Source organism: Ambystoma mexicanum, chromosome 12 (genome assembly GCF_040938575.1).
Source record: "Ambystoma mexicanum isolate Mex_15411 chromosome 12, UKY_AmexF1_1, whole genome shotgun sequence".
NCBI classification, from domain to species: Eukaryota; Metazoa; Chordata; class Amphibia; order Caudata; family Ambystomatidae; genus Ambystoma; species Ambystoma mexicanum.
Window position 1 is genome coordinate 426,367,319 of NC_090936.1, and position 26,080 is coordinate 426,393,398.

A 26,080-nucleotide genomic window follows, 5' to 3' on the forward strand; every position below is an offset into this window, starting at 1 on the left:
CGCACCCTTATAATGATTACGTTTCAGCAAGAGGTCTCTGCATCGTAAGTGTTTTCAGTTTATTTGAAGCCAGGGTTAGTTGCAAGCGGCCATTTTAGCATGGCACCTAGTGAGCAAATATAACTGGTGTCGTGCAAATATTTCCCTATTAGCATCAAGTCCGAATTAGTCGCAAGTCAGGCGTAAAATTTGGTGCAAGATCGGATTTCTTTTTCGCTCACATCCGTTATTTTTCTGTTATATCTAGTTTCACTTTTCTCGTAAAAAATAGACTGCAAGTACCAGAATCCAAAGTGATGTGAGATTAAAAAGCTGTGGCTGGCTAAATCCCTTGCATGAAACCGAAGAGCCCTAATACGTAGGAGCTTTCGATTTATCCCATATTACGTGCCAGAAACCTATGCAGGCCTAGTTGTTACCAATTGCATTCTGGTACTTTTATTGCAATCCAGCATATAATACAACATAAAGAAACACAAATAGTTGAGTTATCTACTCATTCCTGGCGTGTGACACTGGACAGCTCTTCTAATGGAACCAATGCAGGAGTTGTTCTTGGAACACATCTAAATTGTTCCCTATGTAAATTGACACCATTGTCTGTTGAATGCAATATGAAGATGTTTGAATTTTCCCTGTGTGCTTCATTCGTTTATGGAATGTGCAATGGTTCAGCGAATTAATGCAGTGTTCAAGGAATAATAATTGAGATGAACCAGGAAGGCAAAACAATACAGCTATCACCCCCACATCAGGGGGGGGGGCAAAGCTAGGCAGGCCTGAGTGAAGCTATGGCCACGGCGAGGGCTTAGGCCCGTTACCGACCACGTTCGCATCCTCGACAAGGGAGTGATTGCTATTTGCACTCCGGGAGCTCTGCCCGAAGTGCGAATAGTTTTTTTTGTTCGGGATCCCAATCTCCCATGAACATTTTTAAAAAACAAGATGGCCCCACATTAGTAAATAGAGGGCGCAAAGGACAAGAGAGAGCGCCTGGACTGAGCAGAAAGCTTCGGCCCAGCAGGTAAGTGGGGATGGAGGGAGAGGTTGGGGGAAGGGTGCACTATTTCTTGGAAGGGTGGGCGTGTGGGGAGGCAACAGGGAGCGTTTCTAGCCACCTGATTGTTTGAGGGCCCTTCCCCGGGTGTGAATAAACAATTGGTTCACATATTTCTGGAGCGCTATTGCAAACGTACGATACTCTGTGCAAACACAGGTTGGGGAAGTACACTGATAGGTTTGAACATTCTAGCGGCCAGAATGATCATTAGGGTCTTCATAGGCTTAAGTTGAGGGTTTGGTATACCTCTACAGAGAACCAGAATCATGTCATGATTACGTTAATGAAATGGCGATTCGTCATGTAAATTAGGAGGACAAACTTCCAATGGTTTTCAGTTTGGGGAAGGGTGAACGTCCAGATTTTTTAGACCAAATTGAGATCAGTTTCATTCTTTTAAATGCTAACTTTACCAAACAGTTATGCCTGTGTATATCCCGCTCAAGATTCGGCGTCCACAACCACACCATCCGTTTAAAGCTGACTATTTTTTACTCTGTGAAAGCAGAATTTGTGTGCTTTTTGAGTAATTGAAGGGGTTAAAGAACACTTTCTATGCAACTGGCAGAGAAAATAAATTCAGGTGTTAGGCTTCATTGTAGATTGTATCTCAGCTTCTCATCCGAAGAATACTTGTTTTTCAAACTCATTGCTCAAAAGCTTCACGATGCATCTGGGGGAATTCAGCACTCATCGGAATGAGTTCGACGTACCTGTGGAACTCGTTGCAGTTATCACCAAGCAACATAGTCACTCGTCCCATAAAAAGGGCATGATAGTGAAATGCCGCAGTATTGACGTCATGGCGGCTTAAACAGAACAGGAGGAAGCTGCTGCTGGCTAGGAGGTTACAGAACAGGAGGAAGCTGCTGCTGGCTAGGAGGTTACAGAACAGGAGGAAGCTGCTGCTGGCTAGGAGGTTACAGAACAGGAGGAAGCCGCTGCTGGCTAGGAGGTTACAGAACAGGAGGAAGCTGCTGCTTGCTAGGAGGTTACAGAACAGGAGGAAGCTGAACAGGAGGAAGCTGCTGCTGGCTAGGAGGTTACAGAACAGGAGGAAGCTGCTGCTGGCTAGGAGGTTACAGAACAGGAGGAAGCTGCTGCTGGCTAGGAGGTAACAGAACAGGAGGAAGCTGCTGCTGGCTAGGAGGTTACAGAACAGGAGGAAGCCGCTGCTGGCTAGGAGGTTACAGAACAGGAGGAAGCCGCTGCTGGCTAGGAGGTTACAGAACAGGAGGAAGCCGCTGCTGGCTAGGAGGTTACAGTTCAAAATATTATTCCGAATTCATGAGCAGGTACATCATAGAACGATATCTCCTTTTGCAGTTCATTTCATTTTCCTCACCCACTTCCCATCCGCCTAAAATGAGGTCTCACGCTCAGGAGCAATAATAGCACTACGTTATGCCTGTCTGTGTTATTTTTTAGTTTTTCTCGTTATGTGGCACTTTTGCACCACCTATAAGCCAAAACAATTGCATTGTAACGCAAAGAGTGGGAGAAGGACCGTGAGGAGAGACACACAGCTTTTAGGTGTTGTTTGGGTTGTTGCCCACACATTGAACCCCCATTCCCGAAGGCTATTTCTAATCCCTACAACTATTCCCACCCACTACCTGCTCATCGCCATCCAAAATACATCCGTCTGGAATCTCTTTGAGCTAGCTCTATCATGCAGTAACATTACACGGTGAGCCTTCCTGTGTTATTTGTAAAAAGACTTTAGCTTCAAAGAGCTGTGTACGAGCTCCTCAGCTTCTAAAATGTTTTAGCAAGGTTTGCCATCTTTTCCACTTGAAGCTGACAATTACCCTGGCCCCATTCATATCAGGTGTTTTCAATATAGCGTTAAAAGCCACTTTTAGGGGACGGCAGGGCGACTAACGGTCCTCAAGCCTCAGCCAGCTAGGCCCAAGTGCAGCATCCCAGCCCTGTCCACCCATGAAAGCGGTATTTATCGCTATTAGCACTCAGAGCTGCTATCTGAGGTGCTGAAACTTTTTTGTTTTTAAGAGAACCAGGCATTGCACAATCCACGCTTCCCTTTAAAAGAAATTACACCTATGACCGCAATCGGAAGTAACTATTTCCAGGACCTGGAGGTGATCCAGGAGCTGCACAGATGAGAGATCAGGGGGGTCAAAGTGTGCCACTCCAGTGGAGACTCTAGCTGGGCTACCACCTCCAAAAACAAGGTGAAGGCTGGCCGGAGACGCAGCGCCCCATATGGGTGGCTACTTGCAGATTCTGCTTGCATTTGCAGCCTCCAGAATGGCCAGCTCTCTCCCGCAAGTGCCAATATATTATGCAATCATAAGTGTAGAGCAAAGTGAGCTCTTAAGGCTAATTATAGTGTATGCTATTGCAGTGGATATGTAGATGTACAGATTGGATGGAACCATTGATCACTACATCTAGTTAGCTTTGTGTATTCCTTATGTAAGAGGAAATAAAGTTAGATACTAAGCAGAGTGGATGGCGTAACAGAAAGAAAACTGGGAAAATGATGGTGGAATATTGGAGATTGCAACCATCTCACTTTCAGGGTAGCTGGTTCAAAGCAGCCGGGCAATAAGATAGAATGTCAAGGACTTTGGGATCAGCTGTTGGACTGAGCATGAGTGCCACAGATACATTCAACCAGAAGGTCACAGAACTATTTTTGCTTTCAAAAGCCTTTGGCTGTGTGGTCATGTACATTTTCAAAACTGTTCACTCAGCAATCTGATGCACCTTCCCCAATAAAATGAAATATAGTGAAATGATGAGATTTAGATACACTAATCTAAACGTTGCCGAAAAACAGAGAGAATGCAGTGGCTTACAGTAGCAATAGTTTCATTATGCATTATAAAATGTCATGTTTTAGGAATGGAATAGCAGGGCTGTCTTTTAAAAAAAAGAATAAGTTAACACATACTAGTCTTTGCCAAACAGGACATAATTGCTTAATAAAAGTATCATCTTAATTACTTTTGGTTTTCAATTATTTGAAAAAACACATTCTCTTGCCTAGTACTCCCACACAAGCCTTTGGCATTTTTAAGAGTAGAGGAGAGCACCATCTCTCCATTAGCCCCTTTGAACTTGCAGTCAACAGACAAGAGGTTGGAGAGAGCCCTGGGGGCAAGAGAGGTAGCAGAGTGATCCTAGCAATCATTAAACAGGGTCATTTAAAAAGAAGAGTCGATGTAATTAGCAAAACTGCAGAATTGTATAGCAAATTGCTAGGCAACAGTACTTATGTTATGCCTTGTAGCTTCAAAAGCAAAGATGTGAACCCAGGAACCCTCCCACCACAGGCAGAGGAAGGTGAATCCTACGCATATGGACATTATAGAAAGCCAGCTGGGAGACATGCATATACACTTTGTGTGAAGATCTAGGGTTCTTCTGCTCACATGGTAAGTAGGTTTATTCCATGACTGTAAGTAAGTTGTCAGGACACAGGACAGGTCATTTGTACATTCACATCTAACACACCAACTGTCACTCCCAGTCCCACTCCTGACTCCTGGAACCGATAGAACAGTCACCTATCATCGCCCAAGTGCTAACTACAACACTTCTCCCTAAGGATCACAAAAAGGGATGAATCCAATTAACCAACCCATCTTCTCGCATGATCGCACGTGTGGCCAGCCAGCAAGCATAAGAACCTCAAAAACTTCCTACATGGAGACACCACAAGGAAAACCCCAGATAGATAGGCACAAAACACGATCCTACGTAAAGCAAGCTACGCATGACATACCTGAACAATGCTAAGCTAAGAATGCAAACATGCTATGCTAAAATGCTCAACCAAAAGGGAGCACCTGAACATGCAATGCTGAAGATGGACAATGCAACCCCACTCCACACCCACCTAATAACAGAACAATCTATGTACCTCACCTGACCCTAACCAAAAACAAAGCAAATGTGAACTGAACACACCATGCCCCTAACATGGTCCTTAAACCTTGACTGTAACCAGCTAACTGCCACCACCCAACCCTGCACAGTGAGCAGGCACACCAAACATGACAGATGAAGGCATCACTACTAGCACCTTAACAAATCCCGTTTGGTGAAGGATGGCCAGGGAAAAACACACACAACCAACAAAAACCACTTACGGATGCAGATTTGAACAAAAAGAAATAATGTCCAAACATCTTTCACAAAAAGGTCCTCACGTCCTTGCCCCATGTGTCCTAATGCCCAGTGCATGTCCAACATCACAATAAACCCATCCCCACTCCCCCATCAGTCTCAAATGAGACCAAATGGGGCATGTATCATGTTCAAACCACACCATGGCCACCCCGCGACAGCAAACACCACTAACCCCTACAACACAAATCACCAACAAAAGAAAAGAAATACCACCGGCCTCCCCCAAACCATTAGTCTTCAGATATACTGAAACCTCTAAGCTGCAAATAAAACCCCTTTAGCCAATTCCTCCCTTGAAATTGTTCAAAAACTTGCAGCAATCATAACACAATATCAGAACATTGTGCTGGAAAAAACTCTCCCCCATAGAACAGATTGAAGTATGACCACATCCCTGTAAACATCAGACACGCACCTGCACCTTCTCCGCTTCCGTGCTGTCCTCATCAACACCAACACCATTGCTCCATGAACCATGCACGACCTGCCACACACACACATAGTTCCTTTCTGTGCGACATTGTAGGAGACCAATTGAGCATAACCGCTGTGCTCCAATCTTTGTGGCGGTGACGTGCTCTGGATCTACATGGCAACCCGCTGTGACCCGATCACGTGAGGCAGAGTGAGGCAGCTGATGCCGCACCATCACTCCGCTTTAATGATGTCATCACTCGGACTGCAGACCGAACGGAACTACGAGCCCCCAACCAAACGGTAAAAACTCACCTAATGTCCAATGTCCTCCTCTAGCCGCTCTGATAAACCCAGACCTCTCGCAGGCAGACACTGCGCCTGCCCAGTTGCAAAGCGCTACCACCATCACCAGCACCAGAACCTCGCCACTTGACCCAGCACACTCACTGCTCCTCTTGGTCCGGACCTCTCACAGACACTGTGTCTGCCCTCTCGCAAAGTGCCGCCCAGCCACCTGCACACCAACTTTGTTTGTCCTGCCCCGCCCAGACCGCAGGACACCTGGAAACTGCTTCTTTCAGCTGGGTACCTGACACTTCCAGCCGTTCTACCTGCACCGCCCATCAGCAGGCCTGTATAACCACCAAGAGCTGGCACATTGATGGATGGATGTGACCACCAGCGGAGAGCAGTGTCCTGTCCACTTGTTGGCTGCCACCTCCTCAGCAGTATCCACGACTTCCCATTCAGCAGCGTTAAGATCACTTCATTGCCACTGGTACATCCACCCAGTCAGCTAACACACCAACAGTCACTCCTGGAACATATAGAACACAGTCATCCAACAACACTACAAGTGACATCACAACATTCTGCACTAAGCACCCAAGTGCTAACTAAAACACTTTTCTCACAGGCAACGAGCTACCATCCATCACTGGGAAAATGACGTTCCACAAGATGGAGACCGTATGGAAGCTGGGAAACAGGAAGAGCAAGGACACAAGCCAGCCCCATGCCTGTGATTGGCTTCAGGCCAATGTGTTCAACTGAAGAATGCCAGTTTGCAGCTCCCATAATACAATACTTAGGCAATATGACCCGAGGATGGCCATAGTTAGATGCCTGAGTGAAGCAAGGGCTTTAACGGATCCCGGGGGTATTACCCAACCAGTAATACCCCCCTCTGAGGGTCATATTGCCATTAGTACCCCGGCACATTGTACCGGGGTACTAATTGCACTTTTTCTCGAGTTGAGAAAGGCCGCTGCAGCCGTTTCTCAACTCGAGAAAAAAAAAATGCCCACCGGGGATCGGGAGAAGGGACTACACGTAGTCCATTCTCTCTTTCCATGGCGGCCATTGATTGTTATGTAAAAAAAAATAAACAAATGAAATGGCCACCATGGAAGAGGGAGAAGGGACTACAAGTAGTCCCTTCTTCCTTTCCATGGTGGCCAGTGGCAAAGGAACCCAGAACTGCAGCAGTGATTGCGAGCCTTGGAGTTCTGCGAAGGCCATTGGGAGGGACAATGAGTTTTGTTTTTTCAAGCTCATTGTCCCTCGCCGGGTACTAATTTGTCTAATCAAAGATCCTGAACTAGAAAATGTGTGTGCAAGTGATATGGCGTCTGTTCTGAGTAGCATGAGGCTCTGCATTGAACTGCATATGTGAGGTTGGCTAACAGTTTTCATAATGTATTCAAAGTACCTAGAAAGTGAATAATACTGCAGCAAAGCTCTCAACAAGTTCCGCGCGAATCACTTTTTCCCAAGACAATGCATCTTTCAAGCACGCAAAAAAGTCAAGCACAGTAATAAAAAGACCTCCCACAGAGACAATTAAGATCACTAATTGAAATGCTAATTGATTTACAAATGCACAGGATGTTTTCAATGAATCCTGCAAGAAAACACATTAAGAAATAGACATTGTAGCAGGATCGAGTTAATGATTCATCATTCAATTACTAGACACATAATCCAAAAGAAAGTAAAGCGGATCAAAGGCTGTTTATTAGTCACACGCCTCATTTGCATAACGGTGACAATAATAAAAAAAACTTTAATGAATAATGAATATTAAAGGCACTAATATTGCACCATGCCCTGAGGGTATCATGTACATAGATACAAAATGCTATAATCATGCAGTCCATGCCACCAACGTGGACTGTACTATGTGGGACAGAGGTAAAATGAACCTCATTCAAACGGTAGAACTAGAAACATAAGTCTCCAGTAACATGACATTTTGTAGATCACCAACACACTGTGGCTTAAATGCGATTTCAGATTCAAGAAGTATTGCAAACAAATATTTGTGGTATGGATATTACCAGGAAATTGACACAAAGATAAATGTTTTGGATTCAACGTTTAGATTCTTTATCCCCAAGAGGTGTACATGAGGAATTTGGTTGTCCATTTTTTTCCAGCAAATATGTTGTAAATCTTGCTTTACCTGAATGGTATTGTGATTACAATCAATCATTGCATTGATACATTACTTGTGTGCACTTAAACATTATCTCTGTTTTTGTTTTTATTTGTTTGCGCTTTTTTTATTAGTTTCTGTACTATTTTAGTTACCTTTTTTCGGGATTTGATAGACTTTGTATTAGGGGTGTACCAAACTTCGGCTTTGAGTAAGTATTTGGCCGAATTCTGGCTGAAAGGAAGCTATGCGGCTCCGGTCGAATAGTTTCTTGCTATTCGGCTCTTGCCGAATACTTTGACATTCTCATTTGAATACAGTGCAACATGAACTCAGAAAGGGAAACATAGACTTCAGTTTGCAAAACTGAGTAGAATTAGACCAGACAAATTGCTATCACACAGCTGAAAAATATCTTATATTGTAATCTGCTCTTTAGGGCATGTTTTGTTACAGATTCTTAGACAAAAAAGGTGCTCATCTTTTATACTTAGCCTGCAACAATACAGGAACATCTTTTCTTTTGGCAAATGTTTATATGCAATGTGCACTTTTTCAGTTGGAAAAAAACAAACTGAAAGAAATGTGCATAGATACTTTCAGTTCCTGTCATGTCACATCCCATTGCGTACGTCATAGAGCCCCCTTTTATTTTTTTATGACTTGAATCCTGAGTTTAACATTATCTGATATTTTATCATGAAATTTTAAGTTGCATATGTTTGTGTATTGGCGAGAAAGAGTGGCTAGGATAAGTGAAAAGTGAGAAGCATTTGTTTTGTTGGGGTGAATAGTTGTGAGATGGAGTTCACGCATTTCAGATTTCCTCTTGATTTGTGTCCTGTATGAGCCGACATGAACCATTTTATACATTTCTATGTGAGCTGCAAAGAAGTTTGGAAACTCGACCACATCGACTTTGCAGCTGGATAGAGAATGCAATGCGTCTGATTCACAAAGGCAGTCCTATTGCATTTGCAAAGTTTCATATTTTAACTGGCACTGAATATACAACAATCTTCTGTTTGGTCCCTTCATTTTGTTTAAATCTGCTTTATTTCTGGCTTTTATACTTTGAATAAAGATGCTACATTAATTACAATGAACATAAATAAAAGTATAGAATTCATTTAAAATGGTGCTTTATTTGGTTTTTTAATAAGTGTGTTTTTTGAAATTTGGAACATGATTTATTAAAGAAAGCAACTATTCGGCTTCATATTTGGCTTCGGCTGAATAGTTGATGAACTATTAGGTATTCGGCCGAACACTAAATATGCTATTCGGTACAGCCCTACTTTGTATTGGTGAGTGTGGTTGAAGTTATAGTTCGGTACATATTTTTCAGTATTTTGGAAGCAAGGCTTGTCTTATCATTGCAGTTAGTATATTTATTGCTTAGTTTTCCCTGGCGGTATACACATTTTGTTTACTTTTTGGTGAATGTTTGATCATAGAATGAGAGGATGATTCACATTTGAAGATGTTGCCCGTATGGCATAAAACATAGTTGTCTTGGGTGAGAGAGTGAGTTCTGGTTGTTATTGTTTGTATTGAGGTATAGATGAGAGAAATTGTAACAAAATTGTCTACGGATAACTTCAGATTGGTAATTTGTGTGCCGTTGGTCAGGTGTGAGTAGCAGGACCGTATGATTGGGTGGTGAATGGTCTATTTCCAGTGTTCCTTTGAAAGAGTCGGTAAAAGAACAGTGCAGTTGTGCTCACCCCTAATCATACTCTGAGGATTAAGGAGGTGAGTTGTGATGGGGTGTGAATTAGCAAATGTGATTAACACTGTCAATTCATTTATTTGTTAGACTTCCTCTGCAGTGGAATTAGATTCAATAGGAAAGTGATAATGTCTCTTTCCCTGAGTGTGATACATGATCTGGTTTGTTATTTAGGTGACATAATCCCACCAGTGGGTGCTTTTTTATGTGCATAGTGATGAGCAAAGGGCTTTTTTTTACATTCTTTTTATTGGCATTTAAGAGATAGGTTACATACATATCACTTCAAAAAACTGATGAGGTTAGGCACGGGAGAAGGCATATCGATGGTACACGTCATAGGTCCAACCCTCGGGGTTGCATGAAGTCTTTTGGCGGGCTGCCTTACCCAAGACCCCCTCCCCCCCCGTATTTATCCCCTCTCAAGGTATGACGCCTCCCCTTCTAACTGGTAGCAACAACATTAACAAAACATTAACCCCCTCCCCACCTTACAAATTTGAGTTGCTCTTTTGAAATTCTAACAGCTCAGCCCAGCTGTGGTTGGGCACTCAGTGTGCTGGCCTTTGTCCATTTGAGATGCCAATCGTGCTTTTGGTTTATGTGTAATAGGGTCTCTGTCGTTGATTTTGTCAATGTGTATGGGTCAAACAGTTCTCTGAATTTTGACACTCTTAGTGCTCATATGGGATCCCGGGATTGTTGTCGCGCAAAAGCCGCGCCTTCCATTCTGCAAGTTTTAGCCAGGAGTGTGATTCACTTGGCGGCAGTGGGGGGCTCTTTGGCTTTCCAGTGGATTATCAGGAGTTTCCCTGCCGTGAACAGCATTAGGCCTATGAGTTTATGGGTGAGCCCTTCCTCGTGCCAGTCGTCTGCCTCCCCCACCCCCATTAGCATTTCCCCGGGTGTGAAAGTGACCGTAGCCCCTCTGATTTCGCTTATCTGTCTATGTACATCTTTCCAATATCGGGAGATCATGGGGCATTGCCAGAGGACATGACCCATTGTGCCTTGTGCGCCGCATTCTCTCCAGCATTCGTTTGATTGGGAGATCCCTATCCAATGCATAGTTGATGGGGTGAAATATAGCAGCTGAACTATTTTATATTGAATCTCTCTATTCCTGAGGTTGGTGGTACTCAGTGGAATGGCGTCAAAGAAGTTTAGGATGTCTGCTATCGCTATCTGAGTTTCCAGATCTTCAGACCAATTGCGTGCCAGGGTTTGAATCCACCCCTGATTGTTCGGGATTGCCATTCGATAGACTGTGCGGAGGTGTGGGAAGGTATCTAGGTGAAGTTCCATCTTCGTCTCGCAGGGAACACGGAGCATAGGGGTGGGAGGCTGTGAAGTGTAGCGCCTTATCATGGTGCAGATTGTGTGGTGTGTGAGCCAGTCTCCCCTACCCAGGCCCAGTCTTGCGTGCGCGTCATGGAACTTCAGACATGTCGCATCCTCCTGTATGTCCATTATCCTGACGCTGGCCCATTCATGGACCTGCTTAGGGTGTGTTCTGCCTGCGTGCGCATCGGATAATACCGCCCGATGCTAGACCATGGCGGTGCATGCTTGATTAGGGTCCCTTGTGCTGCCCTGAGTCTGTGCCACTGGGAGAGTGTGGGTCTAATTATGGGGTGTTCCCTCAGGGTGAGCGCAAGCTTTTTTGGTGGTATGGCCAATATTTCAATTCGGTTTAGGGGTTTCATCATCTCTACTTCCATAGCCTTCTAGCCAGAGTCATTGGATGTGTCCAATCATCGTTTCACCCATCACAATTTCACCACTTGGTAGTATGCCTTAAGGGATGGGGCTGCAAGTCCATCGTTCGTCTTAGTGGCTTGTAGGGTTGTGAGGTGGATTCTCGCCTTCTTCCCTCTCCAGATGAACTTGGTTATTGCTTTGTCTGAAATTTTTAGGGAGGTGGCTGTCAGGCTAACCGGGATCATCATTGCGATGTATGTGAGTTTGGGGAAAGAATTCATCTTAAGGGCGTTTATCCGCCCGGTCAGGGAGAGGTTTAGGGTGTCCCATCTTTGTAGGTCCTGGCAGATGCCCGTTATTTTCTTGGGGTAGTTTAAGTCCCCAACGTCCCCCATTGAGGCACTGATGTGAATACCAAGGTATTTAATGTGATGCGTTTGTAATGAGAAGAGGGCTACCCCCTCAGGGTCCCAGGGAATGTCTGTGTGAAGTGGCATGACCTCTGATTTGCTAAAATCAATTTTATATCCTGCCATTGGGCCAATCTCCATTAGGAGTGTTCGAATGTATGGGAGGGCAGCTGGGCCGTTACTAATGTATAGCAGGATGTCGTCCACGTAGAGGGATAAATGGTGTTCCCCTGCGCCTTGTACGATACCCGCCCATCCTCTATCAGCCCGGAGCTTGATTGCAATTAGCTCTAGGGAGATGGCATATAGTGGTGGTGACAGTGGGCACCCTTGGCATGTGCCCGACTGTAGTTCGAAAGCGGTGGAAGTAATGCTATTGGTTACTACAGCAGCTGTGGGGCCCGTGTAGAGTAGTTGATCAGTTGAACGAGGTGGGGGGGAAGCCATATCGTGATAGAACCTTGAATAAAAACTCTCATTGTACCTTGTCGAAGGCCTTTTCTGCATCAACTGCTAGTATGAGGTCTTCTGAGTCCCTATTGTCCGCTACCAGATGTAGCAGTTGCCTAATGTTGTCACTTGAGTGTCTGATCCGAATGAAGCCAGTTTGGTCTTTGTGGATAATGTTTCGGAGGGTGTTTTGGGCCTGATCGGCGGATAGCTGGGCGATTTTGGAGTGTAGGTTTCAGGAGTTTGTTCCTAGTTATTTTTGGGATGTCTCTACTTTGGCTAATTCCTCTGTTAAGCGAGTTGCTTCCTCCCCCCATGTTTTAGGCTTGTGCATCCATCGCAAGATGCGTTGGCCCCTCATATAGGCTTTGAATGCATCCCAGCATTTATGGGCATTTATGGGCCGAGTAGTCTTGAGCTAGGTTGGCTTCCCATAACATCTCAGTGTCCTTCACTCATTGTTCCACCAGTTCGGGGTATTGGAGCAATGCGCAAGTTGAGTCTCCACGGGGGAGGATGGCGTTGTGTGTCTGGGAGGGTGATACTCAAGCAGACAGGAGTGTGATCTGATGGGGTGGTTGGGAGGATCGTACAATCTTTCACTAAGTAGCGTGTGTTTGCTGGGATCAGCCAGTAATCCAGCTAAGAGTAGGTGTTGTATGGGTGTGAGTAGAACGTAAAGTCCTGTTTCTGCTTGTGTGTGTCTCTCCAGACTTCTATCAGGCGGAAGTCGTGCATTATCGTCTGAAGAGCAGATCATTTCTTGAGTGGGCTGGGGTTGCCTGCTTTATCTCCTTGGCAGTCTATGTGAGGGTCAAGGGCCAGGTTGAGATAACACCCTATGAACGTAAGATTCCCCATGTACTGTGCACAGGTTGCAAACATCTTTGTGAAGAACTGCGACAAGTCCACTGTAGGTGCATATATATTTAGGAGGGTGATGGCATGCTGGTAAAGGATCCCCTGAGTGAGTACAAACCTACCCTCTTTGTCCGCAATTGTGTGTCTGACCTTGAAAGGGACCCTCTTATTTATTAATATGGATACCCCTCTTTTTGCATGGTATGGGGAGTGGATCGCAGTGCCCTCCCAGCCATTCTGGAGTTTTGCTGATTCTATGGCCCCCAGGTGTGTTTCTTGGAGAAAGATTATGTCCCCTTGGAGGTCCTGCATACTGTTAAGCATTCCTCTGCACTTGATGGGATGATCCAGGCCTTGGAAGTGTCAGTAGATTAATGGTGAGTGCCATATTGTGTGCAAATCTGTATCAGCCGTCTTGTTGTTGGTCATTTGGTTGTGTCTTCGTGTGCCACAATGTGTGATGGCTGTGCTTGATTGGCTTCGCTGTTTTACCCTAGGAGCAAGCAACTCATAGTGACTCCAAAATGCGGGTCTCTCAGCTCTGCGTTGTCGGACTGCAGACTCCCTCCAGCCAACAATGTTATCTACACAGCCCAGGGGGCGGTGCCCCGGCGTCACCCAAAACCTGGCCACGCAGTAGCCGGATTGCCTGTCAGTTTGAGCCCTCTGTTTCGGTGTCCACAGGTGGAGGGGGGCGCGAGCTACGTGTTGGCGGACCGTGAGTGTTGTGTCAGGCCTGGTCTGTCAGCAGGGGCGCTGAGTATGGGGGGGCTGCGGGGCCCCGTGCCCCCCCCCCCCAGCAGAATGAAGTCGAGGCCGAGCACCCCCCCCCCGGGCTGGAGAGAAGAGACGGAGTATGGATGGCCCTTTGTTCCATCCATACTGTGTCTCTCTCTGGCGTCCCTGGTAAAAGGCGGGGAAAAACGATGTTTAGAAATTGTGGGACAGATGCAAAGCAAGAGGCTCTTGCTTTGCATCTGTCCCTCAATTTCTAAAAATCGTTTTGGGGTGGGTATACTTCTACATCTGTGCAGCCCGGTGCACAGATATAGAGTTACACCCAACACAAAACAATTTTTATAAATGGAAGCACAGATGCAAAACAAGTCTGTCCCTCAATTTCTAAAAATCGTTTTAGGTTGTGTGTATTTGTACATCTGTGCACCCATGTTGCCAAGAGGGGTGCACAGATGTAGAGGTACACCCAAACCAGAAGGATTTTTAGAAATAGAGCTACAGATGCAAAGCGAGGGAGGGAGCAGGGAGCAGGGGCACGGAGAGGGCAAATGAGACTGTTTGCATGTCTCTGAGTGTGCACGTGGTGAGGGTGAATGCTATGGGCGGGGAGCAGAGGTGTACGAGCCAGCACTTTCTAGTAGAGCTGCCATATTTGAAATGGGGCAATGCTGGTACTCCTCAGTTAGCTTGCTATACTCTTGATGGGATAGTACTGCTGTAACAGGGCTTCTATAATTGTTGAATCTTCTCAGCGATAATACTATGCTTTTGTTGAGGCAATGCTAGTTCATCTTACTGGGGCTGCTATACTTTTGATGGGACAACATCAGCACTTCTCAGTTGAGCTGCTACACTCTTATTGACAAGGCCCAGCACTTCTCAACAGATGTATTTCTTTTTATTTTAATTGGTTATTTTTAATGCGCATACTACCCAGAGGCTTCTAAGCGTGGACTGAGGGAGCGAACCTGTGTTGCGCGGACCGAGGGATCGAACCTGTGTTGCTCTGTGTCGTCTTGCTTCCAAGGTGAGCACGTTGCCCCTGAGCTATGCTTCCGATACTCTAAAGATCTGAAGTACATTTAATGATACAGAACCAGAACTATTGAGCAAGTCTGTCATCATCAGAATAACTCAACACTGCCGTGGTTATACAAGAGCTCATGTATTTAAAGGGATGGAATTACTCAGAATGTAGCAGCATTATTCAATAACCCAAAGTTCTTAAACATAGTTAATGTGAAAATACTACACTTCTCACCTTTGGGACAGTACTGCCACTTCTCACAGAGGCTTCTACACCTTTTATGGGGCAGCACTGATCCAACCTACTGCTCACATGCTCAGAATTGTCATTTCTCAGCAGGACTGCAACAATATACCATTGTGTTCTGTAAATTGAGTGCTTCTTCAGCACCAATGTGGATTCATGGCTCTCTCCCAGTGTCTCAATAGTAGATCTGTCTACATTCAATTTCCAACAGGCATGTCCGGAGCTGCCTGCGGTCCATAAGCTGCCGCTCAGGATGTTGGGAGCCGTGATGGGGCAAGGGATAGAAGGCTCGAGCCAGTCGGATAGCAGAATCAGCAGGGTCTTAAAACCTGCTCACTCCTTCTGGAGGGGCCATGGGGCAAAATGAGCCTGATCCCACATACAGGGGTTTGTTACCCCTTTATCTCTCCTGAATGAAAGAATGAGCTCTCTCAGACACAAGTTATCACCCCTGCACACACATTGAATGAATATGGTATGGATCTATAGATCGAGAAAACTGGAGTGATAATTCAGAGTGTTTTAACAGAAATATAATTGTCTTCCCAGATGGGAGACTGACTCCATTAATATACATGGGGCCACTGAGATGACCAAGAGTGAAACTGTACATTCAGTTGTGAGATTACCAGCAACGGTTGATACTATGCTCCAAGGAGTGAGGTGCCCACTCAATATATCACACTGTTTAAAGGTGTGAGACCCATCCTGAATGCTTGCCCAAAGAGCCTTGGCCAGAGTTTCACACTGAAGAAGTGAGCCTGTGATCCGGGGTCTGCAGCCCACACACACGCAGGGGATTCCCATGCTCCCACTTGCGAGATTTGCACCAAATTAGTGAGATTGTGCTCCAAGGTAGGAGGCACACGCACAGTCTTTGCTCTGACGTTTGACACACTCACAGGATGGGACAGCATTTCCTTCTCCCATTCTAGTTGTGTTGCTCTGCCTTTTGAGGGCTACTACAAACTGGATGATTACAGAGGGCTGGAGTAGGGGCAGTGATGTCCCACTGGAATGCAACTCGAAGGCTTAAATCTCCTTCTTACTTGACTTTGGTATATGCAGTACATGCTAGCCAATGTTTCCACTGTTCTGCACTGTGCGCGCCTCCACCCCCCCGCGCCATTGCACCAAGTTGGCGACTGCATGTAAATTTGCGGTCCTATAACTGCCAATGATGTCACTTCCAGTATTTGGTCCCCCTGCCCCCCCGGGAAATTCATAAGTCGGCTCCCCTATCTGTCAGGAAGGGGGATCACAGTTCTGCTCTGTGGCTGACCTGGGCCGCTTGATGGTGATAGATCTCTCCCCGCAGCCTTGGAGTCAGTTGAGATAGGTCGCGGTTTTGGCAGGCTTTTGCAGGGTCCATTAGGTTGTGGGGCGCCGCAGTTCTGTATGATGGGAATCCCTGGTCTGATTTTTTTGCGGCAAAGTTCTGCTGGATCCTGCTGTTTTGTCGTCAGATGTCCTTCATTCGTACCGCCGAAAGATGGTTTAAGTGATCATTTATTTGCGGTTCCGTCCCTGTTCGAACGGGAGCTCCTCTAGCCTGTGGCCATCTTGCGCTGCACCCCTTAGTGCTGGGCAAAGGGCTTTTTAACTTTTTTGGTGGTGAGTTAGGTTTTGAGTTTTTTCTGTTTTTGGGTTATTTTATGATTTGGGCTAATATTAAGTGATTGTGCTATTTCATTTATTAGTGTTTGATTGTTTTAGGACGTATACCATCGACACTCTGTTATCAGTATCGTCTTCGTGCAAGGAGTGATAGATACAGATGACATGTACGTTGTGGAATGGGTGAGTGGGCACACTTTGTTTTTCAAGCACTACCCTGGTGAGAGGTTGGTTTGTTTATATTTGATTTCCTTCTGATTTTGTAGCATTTGGAGGGCTGCAGTGGGGTCATCTCGAGACCATTAACAGGGATTCCATGAATGTTAGCCAGTGCATTTGTATTGATTCTTACGTAAATGTGAGCGAACAACAGGTTTTTTTTTACTGGACCGTTTCTTAGACGTCATTTAAGAGTTACAGTGTATATGAGTGTGTGTGTGTATGTACATCTCCACTGTTAATATGACTTGTTTAGTTCTTGGTAATGGTTATTGCAGATACGTGCTCTTGAAAAAGGACCTGGTGCCCGAATCGCGCAGAGAAACGGTAAAGTTAGGATATGATCCTGAAACACCATGACAAAAGTTGATTGGAAAGGGTTGTGAATCTCGAATTGTCCACATATTTTGTTTTAAATTGTGTTTAGAAATACCTGGTGGTTCTGAAATATGAGCACACAAAGGTGTGTGGATCCTCCATGGCGAGATTTCTCTCCACAGATTTGGGTGTTTTATGATTTGTTAAGACACTAACACTGCTCCAGGCCCTGAGGTGGTCACGTACATACGCATTGTGATAAAAAAGCAATGAACACCTGTCAATTAATCCGAGGGATTATCGAGAGTAGGGCGATACAACAAAACACCTATACAGCCGATGATTAAATAGTGATTTATGGCACCGACATATCTGCCCCTTTGATACTTGGAGTGAGATCATGTAGGCCAGCCTCCTCCACCAGCATTCCAAGCCCATCTATGTTTGAAACCCTGAAGTTTCCTGAGCGATTCTTCTGTAATTAATATATTCCGACTGAAAGCAAATATGCTGGGAGCGTGAAATTATACCCATACGTTTGAGGTACCCACTGGCACATGTACCTTATGAACCCAAGGAGTAAAGATAGTGAGAACATTTGGAATATTCTGTATCCACCCAAGTTGCACACAGGATACACAGAGATGCCTGAGTATCCAGCTGGATATGTTTGCTTTCCCACTAGGCTCTAGCACCAGCTGATGTAACCCAATTATGCAATAATATATCCATGTTACACAGGATATATCTAGTAGCGATAACACTATTCTGGCGAAGAAAGGTGAACGCCCAAACCACCACCAAAACAGAACTCAGAGCAATCTCTAAAAAGGAGTTGCAAAGAACCCTGGAAAGGACAAGGGTAACATGGTTAAACGTAAGGCTACACTCTTTAAAAAAGCTGCGAGCAATGTGTGCTGGTTTTCTTATTTGTGCACAGGTCAATCCTACCCCAGGAAGGAAACGGAAAAATACCTACATGCATACTTTAGACCAGGGCTGTCCAACTTCAGTTCAGATGACAGGAAGATTCGGAAAGAACAGTAAGCCTAGAGACCAGGTGACAACCTTCCCAGAAAAAAAAGAGAAAAGAAAAGAAGATAAATGTGAAGGACCTGACCAGAGCGGCATGAGCAGAGAGTGCTAATATAAAGCGGTAGAAGACAGAGAGCAGTGTCTGAGGGGGTCTGCTGAACTCCAAGATCCAAAAGTGCACAAGGGCAAAATCCAACAAACAAAGCCCAATAGCAGGATCCAAAACAAACCAAAGTATGAGTCCAAATAAAGTAGAGTCCTGGGAATCACCAGCGCTCAAAAACCAAGAAGAAGAACCCAAGGTCCAGGCTTACTGCAAATCTGATTCAGAAAGCAGAAAACGAATACATAAGGTGGCCAAAATTACCCCCGCCAACGAGGGAGATCCAAAGCCATTGCCGGCGGAGTAATGCAGGGGTCCAGGAGCCAGTAAGATGGAAGAAAAGCACTCAGGACGGAATTCTGCTAAGAATCCTGCTCTCTGATGCGGAGACCATGTTGAGGAGCAGCATTGGCTGGGAATCTACAGCTATTTACTTCTGCCACCGCAAAAGCAAGGAAGCATCGTGAAGCGAGCGCCGCAACTCCTTCTGGGAATTGTAGTGCAAGCGTTGATCCCGGAGTCACCATGGCAACATCCATGTGGCATTGCGAAGCCACTCGGACACGGTGTGATCAGAGCTTTAACACCTTCCCAGAGCTGGAAAACCTCCTCTGATCATGTGACTTCAGCTCCACTTCGTGGCACTCTTCCTCCACGTATTTCCAACTGCGTCAACTCTAGCAGGGATCCCTGCACAACTCTGACAGAGGAGTACAAATCTAGTAGCCAAAAGGCACCTAAATGCTTTGAGTCTGGGGTGAACATTTGAGACACAGGCACCCAAAGGTCCACAGACATTGAGACCTAGAGAACTTCTGTTTGGCTTCTTAAAGTTTTCCTTTCTAGGCCACTTAAACCTGCCCACCTAAATTTACTTGAAATATCATTTGTTCCATCTGTCATTGATGATCCCCTGACATTCATGCCAAATGTGGGCTTTAGGTGATGGTGCAGCAGCTCAAGGTTCTGGACAATTTTGAGAATCTCTCATCACCTCTAACATCTTGATCTCCCTGGACAATCAGCAGCAAGGGTAGGGTAAAACGACATCCCGGCTCCTCGCTCATCCACCGCTGACTGCTTATCAGTGTCCTGCTCATGATTACCAGTCCCAGGCATGTGTCTAGTGCTGAGCCTCTTCATCCCTCTCAACCCCTCCACCTGAGCCTGTGAGCACTCACCCTCCTGGGATGTTGCTTATTCGAATGCTCCATTGCATTTGCCCTGATTAATCTTCCACCCACAGCATAAAAATGAGTCTTCTACCCACCCACATGGCAACAAGCTGCAGCACCCTCCCGTGGGAACTGGGAACTGTTCTGTTTATACTGCTAAAAGCAGATCCAAAATGAGTAGGGATTGTATTGTAACTCTGTCCTTCTTTCTTTGCAGCACTGAGGTGGTCCATCAGGTGCTTCCTCTGCCCTTCCCCTCTCATCCTCCCCACAGGCTGTGTCTTTGGGGTTTGCATGGTGGGCCGGAGAGGAAGGTCTGTCTCACGTGACACGGGGGCATCCATTGTGTGGGAGGGAATGATGTGGCATCCCCCGAAGAGCCGGGGCAGCACCTACCCTCACTTTGCCACTGTCATGGTCGATTGGCTCCATAACCTGCTCACCTTGTAGAGCGCAGGAGCAGTTCAAAGTTCATGGCTGTCTTGGTTGGAGATACATGGCAACCCCGTGATCTGATGTTGCATTAAGCTACCGGTCACTATGAGACACATCCACGGTTGTCCTTGCTTGCGTTTGTTCTCTTTCTCTCTCTTTCTCTGGTTGTGTCAATTCACCAGAGTACAATTTCTGAAAGTCCTACTTTTTAGTTTCCTGGCACTCTGGGATTGGTCTCTGCTTGCCTTGGGTGTACATTTTTTGAGCTTGCTTGCTCTCTCTCACTAGCCTCCTTTACTCTTGGCTGCTTGAGCGATGGTCTTGCTGTTGCATAGTGCAACCCTTTTCCCGGATACTTTTTTTTACAGTATTTGCAGTCATGCATACAGATTCAATGATCTCTTGTTTATTCTTCTAAAGGTTAGAGATTCGACTCATTGGCCTAGAGGGCAATACTGAATTGCTCTTAAGAGCAACCAGTCACCAATTGATAGCTCAAGGGCAATGGTATGAGAAAATTCAGCACTGTATACTACGTTTAACTAAGAAAATGTTATATGTCCCAGTGTACGTGTACTCTATTAAAACAACGTAATGCAAATGCTTACTGTGAAGAATACACAACTTGATTATTTCCAGTCACTCAAAGAAATTAAGGGCCTGATTCATGGAATTATTTGTGTATAAAATAGCGCACTTATGTGCCAAACTTTGCGCAAATCCGCTTTCCTCGATTCATGGAATCGAATGAACAGTACTTTTCCAGGACTTGTGTGTAGTTTGCGTAGTCTCATCACATCTCTGTGAGCCATCGAGCACCTTGCGGGAGACACCATGCAGACCATGGACGAGGCCTGCAAAGAGTGCTGAGAAGGGGGCAGAACACGGAAATTGGGGAAGAGCATGTGAAAAAGTGGGCGTTACAAAGGATGGCCTGCAGGCGTCCCTAGCAGGCCCACAATTGCGCGGCATGAGACGTATTCATGGATTCGAGCGTGCAACCTCTCGGCAGGGAATTGGCCACTCATTTCCTTCATATTATCCACCAAGCAAAGGCCGCCATGCAGGCACCTGCGCATGGAATCTCAGCACAATGGTAAGATTGTAAGTCAGATAATGAGGTGTGTTCACGCAGTCAGGGTTCTGATCGGACTTAGGGGTGCGAGAACGCAGGTAAGCGGGGTGCAGGAACTGTTTACAGGGGTTCGCACGCAGATTTCCCAAGTAATTACTGAGTTACGATTCTTCATATACATGTTGTCGGGCGATGTATAATTCTTACAGATATTCCTATGAGTAGCTCAAACGTACCCCTGACTTGGCAAGTCAGGGTTACGTCAGAGTTACCCATCATAATAAGGCACAGTTAGGTCTAAAGAATTCCCATGTACAACTCTGACTTACCCCGACTTTCTCCCAGAGAGGGCTATGTCATTCCTAAAGACGTTACTATGACTAACTCTGACTTACCCCGACTTACTCCCAGAGAGGGCTATGTCATTCCTAAAGACGCTACTACGAGTAACTCTGACGTACCCCAACATACTCCCAGAGAGGGCTATGTCATTCCTAAAGACGCTACTACGAGTAACTCTGACGTACCCCAACATACTCCCAGAGAGGGCTATGTCATTCCTAAAGATGTGACTACGAGTAACTCTGACTTACCATGACTTACACCCAGAGAAGGCTATGTCATTCCTAAAGACGTTACTATGACTAACTCTGACTTACCCCGACTTACACCCAGAGAGGGCTATGACATTCCTAAAGACGTTAATATGACTAACTCTGACATACCCCAACATACTCCCAGAGAGGGCTATGTCATTCCTAAAGATGTTACTACGAGTAACTCTGACTTACCATGACTTACTCCCAGAGAAGGCTATGTCATTCCTAAAGACGTTACTATGACTAACTCTGACTTACCCCGACTTACTCCCAGAGAGAGCTATGGCATTCCTAAAGACGTTACTATGACTAACTCTGATTTACCCCAACATACTCCCAGAGAGGGCTATGTCATTCCTAAAGATGTTACTACGAGTAACTCTGACTTACCATGTCTTACTCCCAGAGAGAGCTATGTCATTCCTAAAGATGTTAGTATGAGTAACTCTGACTAACCCCGATTTACACCAAAAGAGGGCTATGTCATTCCTAAAGAAGTTCCCATGTATAACTCTGACTTACCCCGACTTACTCCCAGAGAGGGCTATGTCATTCCTAAAGACGTTACTATGAGTAACTCTGATTTAACCTGACTTACTACCAGAGAAGACTATGTCATTCCTAAAGATGTTACTAGAAGTAACTATGACTTACCCCGACTTACTCCCAGCGAGGGCTATGACATTCCTAAGGACCTTACTATGAGTAACTCTGACTTACCCCGACTTACTCAAAGAGAGGGCTATGTCATTCCTAAAGAAGTTCCCATGTATAACTCTGACTTACCCCGATTACTCCCAGAGAAGGCTATGTCATTCCTAAAGATGTTACTATGAGTAACTTTGACATACCCCAACTTACTCCAGGAGAATGCTATGGCATTCCTAAGGACGTTACTATGAGTAACTCTGACTTACCCGACTTACTCCCAAAGAGGGCTATGACATTCCTAAGAACATTACTTTGAGTAACTCTGACTTACCCTGACTTTCTCCCAGAGAGGGCTATGTCATTCCTAAAGACATTAGTATGAGTAACTCAGACTAACCCCGACTTACTCCCAGAGAGGGCTATGTCATTCCTAAGAAGTTCCCATGTATAACTCTGACATACCCCGACTTACTCCCAGAGAGGGCTATGTCAATCCAAAAGACGTTACTATGAGTAACTCTGATTTACCACAACTTACTCCCAGAGAGGGCTATGACATTCCTAAGGACGTTACTATGAGTAACGCTGATTTACCCCGACTTACTTCCAGAGAGGGCTATGACATTCCTAAAGACGTTACTATGAGTAACTCTGATGTGCCCCAACTTACTCCCACCAAAGGCCATGTAATTCCTAAAGACGTTACTATGAGTAAATCTGACTTACACTGACTTACTCCCGGAGAGGGCTATGTCATTCCTAAAGACGTTAGTATGAATAACTGAATAACCACCACTTACTCCAAAAGAGGGCTATGTCATTCCTAAAGATGTTACTATGAGTAACTCTGACTTACCCTGACTTACTCCAAGCGAGGGTTATGACATTCCTAAGGACCTTACTATGAGTAACTCTGATTTACCCCGACTTACTCAAAGAGAGGGCTATGTCATTCCTAAAGAAGTTCCCATGTATAACTCTGACTTACCCCGACTTACTCAAAGAGAGGGCTATGTCATTCCTAAAGAAGTTCCCATGTATAACTCAGACTTACCCCGACTTACTCCCAGAGAAGGCTATGTCATTCCTAAAGACGTTACTATGAGCAACTCTGATTTACCCCGACTTACTCCCAGAGAAGTCTATGTCATTCCTAAATATGTTACAATGAGTAACTCTGACATACCCCAACTTACTCAAGTAGCGGCCTACGACATTGCTAAGGACGTTACTATGAGTAACTCTCACTTACCCCGACTTACTCCCAGAGAGGGCTATGGCATTCCTTAGAACATTACTATGAGTAACTCTGACTTACCCTGACTTTCTCCCAGAGAGGGCTATGTCATTCCTAAAGACATTAGTATGAGTAATTCTGACTAACCCCAACTTACTTCAAGAGAGGGCTATGTCATTCCTAAAGAAGTTCCCATGTATAACTCTGACATACCCCGACTTACTCCCAGAGAGGGCTATGTCAATCCAAAAGACGTTACTATGAGTAACTTTGATTTACCATGACTTACTCCCAGATAGGGCTATGACATTCCTAAGGATGTTACTATGATTTACTCTGACTTACCCCGACTTACTCCCAGAGAGGGCTATGACATACCTAAAGACGTTACTATGAGTAACTCTGACGTGCCCCAACTTACTCCCACCAAAGGATATGTCATTCCTAAAGAAGTTCCCATGTATAACTCTGACTTACCCTGACCTACTCCCAGTTAGGGCTATGTCATTCCTAAAGACGTTACTATGAGTAACTCTGATTTAACCTGACTTACTCCCAGTGAAGGCTATGTCATTCCTAAAGATTTTACTATGAGTAAATCTGACTTACCCCGACTTACTTCAGGAGAGGGCTATGACATTCCTATGGACCTTACTATGAGTAACTCTGACTAACCTCGACTTACCCCAAGAGAGGGCTATATAATTCCTAAAGATGTTCCCATGTATAAATCTGACAAACCCCGACTTACTCCCAGAGTGGGATATGTCAATCCAAAAGACGTTACTATTAGTAACTCTGATTTACCACGACTTACTCCCATAGAGGGCTATGACATTCATAAGGAAGTTACTATGAGTAACTCAGATTTAACCTGACTTACTCCCAGCGAAGGCTATGTCATTCCTAAAGATTTTACTATGAGTAACTCTGACTTACCCCGACTTACTCCCAGCAAGGGCTTTGACATTCCTAAGGACCTTACTATGAGTAACTCTGACTTACCCCGACTTACTCAAAGAGAGGGCTATGTCATTCCTAAAGAAGTTCCCATGTATAACTCTGATTTACCCCGATTTACCCCCAGAGAAGGCTATGTCATTCCTATAGACGTTACTATGAGCAACTCGGATTTACCCTGACTTACTCCCAGGGAAGGCTATGTCATTCCTAAAGTTGTTACTATGAGTAACTCTGACTTACCCCAACTTACTCCAGGAGAGGACTATGACATTCCGAAGGACGTTACTGTGAGTAACTCTGACTTACCCCAACTTACTCCCAGAGAGGGATATGACATTTCCTAAGGACGGTCCTGTGAGTAACTCTGATTTACCCCAACATACTCCCAGAGAGGGCTATGACATTCCTAAGAACATTACTATGAGTCACTTTGACTTACCCTGACTTTCCCCCAGAGAGGGCTATGTCATTCCTAAAGACATTAGTATGAGTAACTCTGACTAACCCCGACTGAACCCCAAGAGAGGGCTATATAATTCCTAAAGAAGTTCCCACGTATAAATCTGACATGCCCCGATTTACTCCCAGAGAGGGCTATGTCAATCCAAAAGACATTACTATTAGTAACTCTGATTTACCACGATTAACTCCCAAAGAGGGCTATAACATTCCTAAGGACGTTACTATGAGTAACTCTGACTTACCCCAACTTACTCCAACCAAAGTCTATGTCATTCCTAAAGACGTTACTATGAGTAACTCTGACTTACCGTGACTTACTCCCAGAGAGGACTATGCCATTCCTAAAGACGTTAGTATGAATAACTCTGACTAACCCCGATTTACACCAAAAGAGGGCTATGTCATTCCTAAAGAAGTTCCCACATATAACTCTGACTTACCCCGACTTACTCCCAGAGAGGGCTATGTCATTCCTAAAGACATTACTATGAGTAACTCTGATTTAACCTGACTTACTCCCAGAGAAGGCTATGTCATTCCTAAACATGTTACTATGAGTAACTCTGACTTACCCCGACTTACTCCCAGCGAGGGCTATGACATTCCTAAGGACCTTACTATGAGTAACTCTGACTTACCCTGACTTAGTCAAAGAGAGGGCTATGTCATTCCTAAAGAAGTTCCCATGTATAACTCTGATTTACGGGACTTACTCCCAGAGAAGGCTATGTCATTCCTAAAGACGTTACTATGAGCATCACTGATTTACCCCGACTTACTCCCAGAGTAGGCTATGTCATTCCTAAAGATGTTACGATGAGTAACTTTGACTTACCCCAACTTACTCCAAGAGAGGGCTGTGACATTCCTAAGGACGTTACTATGAGTAACTCTGACTTACCCCGACTTACTCCCAGAGAGGGATATGGCATTCCTAAGGACCTTACTATG